At 39.3% G+C, this 12,181-nt stretch overlaps 1 protein-coding gene across 1 annotated transcript in view; it reads left to right on the top strand.

The window, feature by feature from the left end:
- The window catches only part of nck1b (NCK adaptor protein 1b), a 30,728-nt gene that overhangs the window by 3,827 nt on the left and 14,720 nt on the right, over positions 1–12,181 (top strand). The window contains exon 2 of the mRNA XM_042510787.1: positions 11,939–11,991. The gene's annotated coding sequence lies outside the window, so the exon portion shown is untranslated. The remainder of the gene's footprint in view (positions 1–11,938; positions 11,992–12,181) is intronic.

The raw sequence follows: 12,181 nt of genomic DNA, 5'->3' as shown, positions 1-12,181 counted from the left end.
AATCTCACTTATTACATACAATCACTTCCAATTCCTCTTTTTTTCATATCTGTTTTTTTATCTTCTGTCTGACACGTTTGCTTTGACTGATCACGCATGTAGGCCTGTTTAAACAGTCAGTAGTAAAGGGTACTTTCTATGAGTTAATCAAGGTCACCTGCTAAAAAAAGGAACTTAGTCTTTTGTCAGGAGTGGAAAGGTGCCCTCCTGTTTTTTTAAGTTGAGCTGATCGCACAAAAAAGCTCTTTTTGGCTGTTAATCCATGCAAAAGCAAAGTCATCACGCTCTGCAGTTGCTGATGGTGTGATAACATTTCTCCTCACTTCTGTAAAACTTTATGGTCTGGCCTCTGCGGTTAACATATTTCATTTCTCATTTGAAGTGAGTGATTTGACTTCCTTGTGTAGGAGGAAAGAAGTGTTCAGTTTCAGTGCTGTTTTTCTCTATTAGTTCATTATGGTTTGGATTTTTTCTTTCGGTGGGTTTGGCAGTGTGAAAATGAGGATGTGTGTACTTATAACTGCTTCTTTCATTGTGATGACAGAATTTAATGTGTATCCATTACTCAAATAGCTGATGTCAAAATGTGCTGTGAGAATGATGAAATTCACCGAGTAAAAATTGATGAAAGAATGCTTTTGAGACACAGTTGCAGTTTCACTGATACGCTGGAGCTATGTTTAGACTGGCCACCTCCAGATATTTTATGTGAAATTGTTGAACCAAAAATAGGTCTACAGATCTTCTTCTCTATTACACATTGTTCTCTGAGGACTGGAATTAGTGGCCCTGTCATCATGATTGTGAAGAACCATTTAAACAAATATTTCTTAAAATAGCTCTATCATAAGATACTTTTCTAATTAGCCTAAAACATCTTAAGAATTATATTCTTGGCAAATACATTAGATTGCAAAATATAATAAAACATTTACTCATTTTATATGTGAAGGACCCTGTTTACCAAAAGCATTTGAAAGCCAAGATTATCTGCATTGTACATTTATATGCTGAGATATTCGTGATCTAAAGATGCTTTTGAACAGAACAGAGTTGGACAAACACTGCATTTTTGGGGACCAGAACCTGCTAGTTTTAGCTTACACTGTAGTAGGGCTGCACAATTAATAGAAATTTTATCAAAATGACATTTATGGTCAAGTTAAATATTCAAATTGCAGGAGCTGAAGTTTTTTCGATTAAAAAAACTAATAGAAAAGAAGCATTTTGGTCATATAGCGATGTCCAGGCCTACAAATCATATTTAAGACATAGGGGAACATGCTTATTTGGTACAGACCCCAGCAAAAATCATATCATTTTCTATATCAATACATCATAAAATGGATCTTTTCACATGTAGGAAAGTGGACAGTAGGGTTGCAATGGTGTGATAACCGTCTTAATAAATATTCGGGTTTCACAGTATCACTGTACACAATCTTTTTGCTTGTAGAAAGAAGGGCCGATTCTAGTAAAAATGTAGTCTTTGTAAAGCTTCTACCTCATTCATCTTAGTGATTTATTAACACACATTGTTGTCTGTCATCTTTTTCTGAATGTAAAAGGTAACTATAGGTAAATTGACACACTCCCATTGTCATTAAATACAGACCTCCCTGTGCTGAAAATACGTGTAGGCAGCTCAGAGGTGAGGATGTCTCTGGAAAATGTTTTTCTTGCCTCTCTCCTATCAAACATCTTGATTTGTGCAGACCCCAGATTTTTTTTTTTGTGGCATCACCATGCAATCTGGAATACCTCCTGCTCTCAAGATGCTCATACGCAAGTTCCAACACGTGGCCCTCCCCAGACTTGTGTCCTCCCAAGTGGCTTGTTTAGTCCTATTGTGACAGCACTCTAGGGCTCATATTTGCCAGGATGTACGAAGACTTAAGAGGAAGCCAGTGTATCTATTTCATCCCTCTGACACAAGCTGTCTGGCATTATTATCTTGCGGTTTACAAATGATCTGCTATTTTGACTGTAACAAGAGCATTTTCCAGAAGGCTGCAGTTGCAACAAGGTATACAGCTACGGTACATTGCCTGGCCAGATTTAGATTTTATGTGGATCATCTCTTTTACTGACTCCTAATGCTGCTACAAAACCAAACCACAAACAGATTTCTTGCACAGTAGAGTTTGATGTTAGGAATCCTCCTGCTTTGTAAACTTGGATTAGTCATTGGGAAATCCCCTGGAGCTCCCAGAGTTGGTGAGGTAACCTGAAGATTTACTTTGCTGTTGCCTTGATCCCAGATTGCTTGGATGTGGCCATCGTTGGACCTGGTAGCTATAAGCAAACAGGCCACCCAGAACAACAACTCAGGCAACAAGCAGGGCGTGGATGCGGATGTGTAGGCTCTGCTGAGGAAATAGATCCTTTCTTATATAGAGGTATTATGTTCTGATGTGCATTCGTTTACAGCGAGGATGTAAGTGTTTTCATGCTGGTATGCTGCTGCTGCTAAGGCCAGTCATAGACTACATTAAACTTAGTGTAAATTCTGGAAGGTAATAATTAGAGTCTGGCTTATATTTAATTTATTCCTGCATACCAATGCAGTGGTGTTATTTCTAAATTTAGCCATTCTACAAGATTCCTACAAGCACTTTGGTTATGTAATTTGTTGCTGTGCATGATAGGGGTGCTTTGATCAGGCTTTTCAGGGCTGATACAGATCACTGATTTACTTAGTTGTGGAGATCTTTTCGAGAAGCACTCATACAAGTGACTCTGTGTAGCCACAACTTTTGTCTCATGTTTGTGTCACCCCTTTCTTTTATGTCAAGCTGGTCTCATCATTCCAATATAAAGGACACAAAAAGGACATCTCATCCTGTTTTTCAGCCACAAAACAACATGTCAGTTCACCAGTACTATCCCTCTGTGGGCTAGACAGTAACATCCAGCCTCATGCCTTGTGAAGTGGAAAATATGCAGTCGTAATCGACTAGGAAGTAAAAATGGAGAAGTGAAACACTTTTCAGCTATGCTTGTATATTTGCCTTATCTATATCTATTATCTATATCACTTTTGCTGATTAATCAATATCCTCCTCTTTTGCGAATGGGTGTTAAGTATCAGAATAGTTATGGTTGCTAAAACATTGATACCAGGAATCTGAACAAGTAATAGTCTGTGATAAAAGTTCAGTACATTTAGATGAGCTTCCTCTAAGCTTCCTAAATACTGCTCTTGTCTTTGTAATACCCCATTTCCACTAAAATTAGCACATGTATGCAGATTAGTTTTAACATGGCAGGGTTCCTGAGGGTCCTTAAAGGCATTTATTTCATTAATCTAATAATAAGGCCTTAGTTGGTATTGAAATTTCTTTAATCAATACTTCGTAAGTCTTGAAATGCTCAAACATAGGAAGTATTGTTTATGAGTCATCTTTTTCTGACATCCCATTGTAAAATATCTCACTAACACTAACTCCTGCATGCAGAGGAAGGAAAAACAAAAAATGGCAAAGCAAACTTGCCAACAAATGCCAGATATTTTCCAGGTCAAACCAGATCTAACTGTTCACTGGACTGGAATGTTTCCTGCAACAGTAAACAACAAATTGTTCTTAACCTTTAGTCAAAAAGAAAACAACAATGTTGGTTCATGTTTTTTTTCTTCAGTTTTGGTTATTGCAAAATTAATCTTAATTTTCATCCCTGGTAGCCTTAAAAAAGTCTTAAATCAAACTTGCCTTAAACTGTAGGAACTCTGCACAGGAACACACACTATTAATAGGCAATAGACTCCATTACTGTTGCCAGTAAACCAGAGCTGTCAACATGGTCTTGAAAAGCAGACAAGTATCCCTTTCTGGTGTGTTGGGGTGTGTCACATTTGACGTAACAGACAGGCCAGAAAACAAGTCAGTAAACAGTAGAGCAGCATGGAGGCCAGTGAAAATGTTGCAGTGGTTACTTCTTTTCATATCTTTTACTTATACAGTCCGTTTATCAAATTTGGTGCATAAGTGGAAATTTTTTTGAGTGCTGCTTGGATGGAGAGAGAAGGTGTTTTTTTTTGGTGGCAAGTATTTGCATCTTCCCGGTAAAGTTGCTAAATTTGCATGTTCATACGGGTAATATATTTGTATCAAAGCCGATCGAAGCCGGAGCCATTAAATACCCATGACTACTGATGAGTAATTTGACGCGGGTGTGAATGCTGAATGTAATCTTTCCCATTACATTAAAAAGACAGATGTTAGCGGGTGTTAGTGGGTTTTTTTGTTTTTTGTTTTTTGTGCTGTGGGAAAGTGGCTTAAATAATTTGTCTGTACAGTATGTCAAAGTGACCAGACTTGATTTTGTGTGAGTTTTCATTTTGTAACTAAATTGCTATACAACATATTTCAAACCGTGGCATTTGCATATGCTTCTCACAGATTTGTTTTGAGTGTAGAGTGAGCCTTTTGATGTGAAGTTGGCCTTGAATAGAGCTTGAAACTTTTGGTGTTGGTTGTTGCTATGAGAGTAAATCTCTGGCAATTCTCAAAGGACATGATCCCCGGTCTATTTTAGGCCATTCCCAACTGCTGAGGGTGATCCCGAGGGGTGGATAACCAACTGCTTTCACACAGTCATGAGCCGATATGCTTAGCCCAAAACACTAGAGGCCCCTCTGTCCTCAATTAAGTTTTAATGTGATAGTGGAACAATGCAGTTTACTAATGGGGGACATCATATTTTGTCCCAGTAACACTGGTGTTTAATTGGTGCTGAACTCAAACTCTCATCCCTTAATTATGGTACATTACATGCATCAATGCAAAGCAAAGATAAGTTATCTGAACTCATCTGCACTCCGAGGTCAAGCCTGCACTCTGTCAGATTGCATCACTTTCCCATCATCCGGTCGCCCTTGTGTCCACACTTCCTGTCTCACAGCTGGCCTGCCAAGTCTCCCATGACCCTTTGCTGCTATGCTTCTGTTTTGTTTTGAGAGAATCTAGGACAGCTGGGATGAGATGCAGTCTCATGGGTTTTAGCTGCTGTGTTTCGATGTGAAAAAGAGCACAGTATTCATTGCTGCCCATCCTGCGCTGTCCGACTGTGAACCTTCCCCCGTGGCCAAAATATGAGTTTTGGTGTAAGTTGGAGGAAGTGCAGCAGTGCCAGAGGGGCTGAGTGAGCAGTGAGCATACAGAGCACATTCCAGAAGGCAGCAGAGGCTGTGATTTTAGCAGGCTGTCACAGGGATTAGGTTACTCTGTCTGCCTCTGTGAGCTCATGCTGTTGCTGTCTCAGTGCCTCAGCAATCCTGTCGAGCAGTGGCACTATTTGCTCCCACAGTGAAGGGGGACAACGATCCATAATTGTTCTCTTAGGCTTTTTTAGATTATGCAGTATCCAGCTGTTGTGACATCACAAAGTGGTGGCAGTCTGGTAGATAAAGTCAGAGCCACTCACTGGAGACATGCTGAATTTTATGCTATTACAGTCCTTTCCCTCTTATGCATATCTCTAATATTGTATCCTCATATCATGCATTACCACATAGGCCACTGGGTGTGCTCTTTGACTAGATCACCACTTTTTCCTGCAGAGACACAAGGGCTTGTGGTGGCAACTGTAGACTACAGGATGTGGTTGATTTAAGTCAGCATTGTTTCATAGTAACATTGCAAATTTGCACACTGCATCTCTATGACACCACCGATGTGCAGTTGTCATGGTTTGTGGTTTACTGTCACTTAACTCTTTTTAAATTTGATCTATATCTAAGAAGCAATGACTGCGCTATGTCTTTTAATGTATAAGATGACAGTTGCAGATTTGGGTTAGATGTCTTGTGCTGATGGGAAACAATTGTGACCAGTGTAAGCACTCTTGAGAACATGAGTGGATGACTGATAGAAACACTGGCTGACCTGTCACCAGCCCACAACTTCTCCTGTGGCAGGAGATAAGACCGGCCAACTCTATCAGCCTGGTGTTTAGTGGTTAACAAAACTGTTTATTTGCAAGACACAAGTAGGCTTATGTCTAATTTGTAAACCTATTTTGCTCATAACAAATTTCCTAATATGGTTATCTGCTCCGGTGACGCTATTGCAGGTGTATATATTACGTAGCCTACACTGTTACATGCAGCTATATGCTAATATCAGGGAAACATGTAATCTTAGCTGCCAGTGCTATAAATTTCTCCCAGGTTTTGCACTATATCATGGTGGTATCAGTTATGAGGACTTTGGTTTAGAAGCTTTTATTTGTGACTTTTTTCTACGGAAAGTGCATACTCAGGGTTCCCACAGTCATGGTGGTTTGTGTCACTCTATTTGTGGTTTAACATCCAAAGTTTTGCAGGTCTGTCAATGCAGTGTATCAGGTGGAGTTCTTTTTATCTCTTTCGCAGCTGAATGTCACTGGAGAGGTGGTTAATTGATCTGTTGATATGTTCACAGCTGATCAGATTGATAGATGAGAGGAGGTATTTGCAGATTTTTGCCCACCATAGTGTTTGTTATTAATGGGAAACGCTGTTGGTTGAAATTATGTTGCAACAAAGTTTGAACAATGCTGGGTAAGTGGGCCAAGATTTTTTTTATTGTTATGGGTCCTTGAAAAGTCACAGGAGTTTTGAAATTTTGTCCATAAAAATGTGTGTACACAGTTGTTTCCCAGCTGCAATGATGGTGCACAGAAGACCTTGAAACACTGACCAATCAGAGCAGAGAGGGCTTTTTTAAAAAAGAGGGGGATTTTTGGACATTAAAGCATGTAAACATGTTCTAGTAGAAACCCAAATGTAAGTATGAACCTGAAAATAAGTATATTACCTTCACCTTTAACCATATTTGATAATTATATGTAAACCAAAAATGCTAAACAAGTTTTGGTTCTAAATGGGAGGATTTGTTGATTATTTATATATATATATTATAATATATATAATATATATAATTTGAAGAGTTTGGGCTCTGGGGAATTGAATTTCTCTCATTTCAACTCAATTTAAACTAAACAATTGATGTATCAAAAGTATAATCCAGAATTTCATCAATAAGGAAAATGTCATCAATGCTGCCATCAAGTTGCCAAATTCTGTGTTCCCCCATTATAGATTGGCTACTTCTTTTACCCAGTTAAAGGAGCTGTGATTAAGTCAGTTCCCCGAAGATAGTTTTAATACTTTCTGCAGCTGTTTTAAACTGAGTGAACATAAAGCAGCGACAGGAAATGCTACTTCAAATTGCTGTCATTTTTTTGTCCACTAAAAAACAGGGACATTCTTTTAGTGCTCTTCAGTCAGCGCATCCGTTTTTCATATTACGAGGGAGAAGTAGGAAAAGATGTATCCACAGTTAACTGGGAAAACCCTGCAGTTACCACCGGCCACCACATTTGACCACCTGTCTACCATTCCATGTGGTCTGCTCGCCCTTGTTGACAACCGCAAAGCTCGTATATACAGATCCTTTTTTTGCTTTATGTCTAGCACTCAAGTTATTTTCAGAGTTGGATTTGCTTGTTCAAAACATCTATACGGCCAGTTACTCATTACAAAGGTCGTACGCTGTTTGACTGTGAGCACTGTGATTCATTACATCATTTGTCCTACTTCTGTGACAATCTTTTTCTGACTCTCAAAGCAGCAAGGATTTTACCTAAAAATCCTCGATAATTCTCCTTCTCTTGCATGACTCTTAACAATCACTGAACAGCTTTAAATACAGTATAATAATGTGCTAAAGCATATTCCTTTTGCATGTCTTTCAAACTGAAAGGAAAGAAAATGAAAAAAAGAAAATTAATAGACAACTATTTAATAATAATTGTTCACGTCATCGTTTAAGCCAAAAAAAGCCAAACATTTCCAGGTTCAAGCTTCTTAATAGGAAAATGTGATGCTTTTTTTTTTGCTATTTACTGATAGTAAATGAAGAGTCTTTGGGTTTTTTAATTGTTGTTTCGACTGAAGAGGCAATTTGGATTCATCACTTTGGCCTCTGAAAAATTTGGATGAGTATTTTCTTTTCTTTTTTTTTTTTTTTTTTACAGTTGATAGACCAAATGATTATTGATTAATTGGGAAAATAACCGGCATATTAATCAGTGATGAAAATTACTGTGAGTTGCATCCTTGTTGAAGTCAGTGTTGTTACTAATCAAACTGACCTTATAGCAGACTCACACTTGCATCTTAGGTCACACCATGGTTTGTTTTTCTGATGACAAAACAGGATGCATTTTAACTCCAAAAAGCTGCTCAAAATCAGATTTTAGTACTTTTGCTTCATCAGAAACAATTTTATGCAATTTTTAAATAACTTGTTTGTTCTAAGGAAAAGTTGATAATGTATGACGATGATGAAAGTTAGAAACAAAAAGATGAAATTTTAGGTCGGACTTGCTAAACTGTGCTCTCATTTATGTGCACTGTGGGGTCAGTGATGGATTGGGTACATTTTAATTCTGCCAGGCAGCAGGGTAAACAGAGATCCACTGTGGATATGACACCGTTTGAGCAGTTTGACCTGTCTGACCTCGCGTTTAGTGCTTTGGACTGGCGAGTGGCCTTGGCTCAGTCTGCAGCTGTGCGATTAGCTCAGAGCATCTGTCGCCCAACTTTTTTGATCCACCCTCACATCTGCACTAAGTCACTGCGGTGTCAGTGTGCACTTAGTGCGCCGCCACCCTAGACATGGGGGGTGATGGCAGTTAAAAGAAGTGAGACTGGGATGCAGTGTGCTTTGTGAAAATGGGAGATAGCTGGGAAAGAGTTAGTCCTGCATTGATGATTCTTTCATGCATTGGCAGGGACAGTAGAAAGTGGGGGGGAAAAAAAAGATCGTAAGGGAGGGATGTTGTAAATGGAGAAGCAGCACATATACACACTTGTCAGCCTCTTTGGCAGGCAGTTATCGAGCCCAGCCCAGGGAGTGGAGAGATTGTTGCCTTTGTCTTGGTGAAAGAGGCAGCACTCGAGAAGAGTAAATCAGCTCTTTGTTTTTCTCTGCCGCTCCCTAACATTTCTCCCAGTGTTCATTAATGTAATTAGACATGGAAAAGGAGCCGGCAATAACATGCCATGAGATAAAACCACAGTATACACCCTAATGTTTTTGGTAAATGGAGTCAACAAAACCCCCCATGGGGGAAAAATATCCCAGACCACAGGTGTTGTCCTTTAAAACTGGGTGTATGAAATGCAGAAACAGTTTGGGATCTATATATTACTATATTACACGTCTTAGTTTTAGGATCTTGTTAAGTCCAACCCACCGTTCATCTAATGGAGAGGGGGAAATGAGAGGTGGTACGAGGGTTGGGGACTGCCTTTTTCGGTACTTTATTGTCTCTGTAGTAACAAATGTAATTTCAGTTGTAAAAAATATGTCCTAACTTCTCAATTTAAACATTTTTATTTATGTAACACTTTATTTACTTAGGTTGTTTTGTGGAGATGCCTCTTAGTAAAATGCTCAGTAAATTTAAGTTCCTTCTGGTAAGCAGTAATGCAGTATTTCCAGGGCTTTTTCTGTAAATGCTAAGAACAGAGAGAGTGAAGCTGTAATGTGCTGCCGTTGACACTGTCTAAAGCAATAAAGAGTTTGCAGCCTTGGTTCAGACTATGAAGCCTCCATGTTATTATTTTATTACCTACATTAGAACAGTATGGGCACAACTCATAACATGGCTCAGCTACATTTATTCAAACATTTAACACACTATAGAAAATAGAAACCCTCCCTCTCCCTTTCCAAACACGTCCCCAGCAGGCCATGCTGCATTCACATGCTCCTTGGATGGTCTGATTTCTCAGGTTGTGAAGTCATTTTTCTAACTTCAGTGTGGTCATGAGCTTTTAATTCTTACTGTAGAGACAACATTGATGCTATAAAAAAGGGGCATTTTTATTTGAATGTTTAGCGTGTTAAACATCCCACTGAAGATTCATGTTGCTATCCAAGTGTGAAGAAACAGTTTGAAGCTTTATGTTACAAAGGGATATTACCCGACACTTTGTGAATGCAGGGATAGCTGCTGTGTTATTTCTCGGAGCGAGTGTTGTCCGCATCAAGTTTTAAAAAGCGTAGTCACACTTGTGACTGCTTTTGGCTTACCATTGTCCTCACTCACCATGTACGTTTACATTCACGTTTAAGTTGAGCTATGGTTATAGCTCGATTAGGCCATTTAATTGGACTTCTGTCCTTGTCCCAGTATACAAACACCGGGGGAGAATCCCTTTATTGATGAAGTATGTCCAACTGCACCACAGTATTTGTTGATATGCCCTCTTTCAGCTTGTTGCTATTGGACCTTTTTGCGGTTGATCTATTACATCACATAACAAACAAGTTGACAAGTAGCAAACTGGTTCGGTGTTAAACTGTCTTTTGGTGCTGTATATTTTGCAAATACTCTGTGCTTTACTTTTTGTTTGTTTTTGTTATCTTCCCTTTTTCTACCCTCAGCCACATTTATCTTGGTCCAACTTTGAGAAATTCAAAAAGTACAGTTTCAGTTGGACTAACATGTTTTCATATTTTTTAAAAGTCCAGTTTCCTTTTTCAAACATCGTGTAAATGTGCTGTTTGCGTCTTTAACAACTTGCATAGGTCACATTGTCTTGTTTTCTCTCTGTTTGTCATGCTCTAAGTTACTCTTGCACCCAGATGTCCTCTCATATAAGTACTGAAATTTGACACCGATTTATTTATTGTGAATGGGCACTTGGTAGTACCGTCGCAATTCAGCTGGTACCCTTGAAAGTACAGAGTTCGGTGCCCAACCCTATGTGGCACTGTCATCCTCTGTTTTGTTTACTGTAAAGATAAACCTTCTCAGCAACTTCTTGACATTTTCTCTAGAAAAGCATAAGTAAAGTTCGTCTCAGCTCTCAGCCTATAGTTATTTGGCCTACTGTTTATTTTACTCCCCTTGGCTAATCATGCTGAAAGTTAGCTTGGCTCCTTATGTTTGCCTAAGATCAGGTTCTGGTCCTATCTCAAGGCCAGCTGCAGCTGAAACCTAGACACTTGTGCTTCAAATAAAAACCAAAAGCTCTCGATCAATGAGGTCAGTGTCTGGTCCCTGAAGTTAGTTGGGGGGGAAAGGTGAAACTCCCATGACATCAGAGCAGCCGCTTCAGCGGTGCCTCACTCCTCCAGTGCTGCAGTATTAACCTAAGCATAGATGTGCTGATGGCTACATGGGTCATAAGACTGCTTGTTGTGAATGTGCTTATTGTTAAACACAAACAAGTTTTGATTGTGTATCACAGTACTCCCAAATCATAATTTTGAAATGCCTGGGGACTGTGGAAGCTCTTGTGATAAGCAACATGGCAAACAATGGAGCCATGCTTGTAATGCGGTTCACATAATCACACCATTTGCATAGTCTGCACACGCAGGAATATTTATAAGCCTGTGCTAAATTTAAAGGAGTATCCTACATCATTAGTGCTAAGTGAGAGCTTCACTCCGCTGACGCACAGTGTCCCTCTTCTTACTTCCCTATTACAGTAATCTTTGCCATCTTCCTGGCTCCCAGGTTCATGTTTGATGCCTGACACAATAGACAATAGTTGGACTGCTTCTGAGAGGAAATCATCTCCTCTGTAAATTCACGAAGAATGTGGATACTGAGAGATTGGCTCTATACTCTCTGGCAGCAGTTAATGTTGAAGACTAAGAAAGAATAGTCATTTATATCTGTTATTTTGAGAGTACAATTGGTAGGGGGAAATTATGTCTGAGGAGACTAAACTGTGGAAATGGTAGCTGGCATTTCATCAGGATTCAGGCTTAGCCGGGGGACATTTGGATAACACATATGCAGCGATACGGCGCTATATGGACTGTGGCACTCAAGTCACTTAAACAGAAATACAGATGCAAGCTTTTGTGTATTATTAAAGAGTGAGAAGAGTCAGTGTCTAATTCTCCTGCCCTGTCTGTTCTTTTTCTAGGACTACAGAGAAGCATCAGAGCCCTTGAAGTTCTCAGCTTTGATGCAGTACAGGTACAGCTATCTATATCTAAACATTGTTTCTAAATTTGCCTTTGGTGTATTTCTAAGCATCGTGTCTGGAGCAGGCGGCGCAGTTGGAGAATAAAATGTGTACGAAGGCTGGGAAGATAAAGAAAGATTCTCTTGTCAGTGTAAAGGGAGGTTCTGTGAAAACTGGGTTCCAGATATGTTATTTTAGTTA

The sequence above is a fragment of the Plectropomus leopardus genome, chromosome 21 (genome assembly GCF_008729295.1).
Source record: "Plectropomus leopardus isolate mb chromosome 21, YSFRI_Pleo_2.0, whole genome shotgun sequence".
NCBI lineage: Eukaryota > Metazoa > Chordata > Actinopteri > Perciformes > Serranidae > Plectropomus > Plectropomus leopardus.
This window is presented reverse-complemented; position numbering and strand designations above follow the sequence as displayed.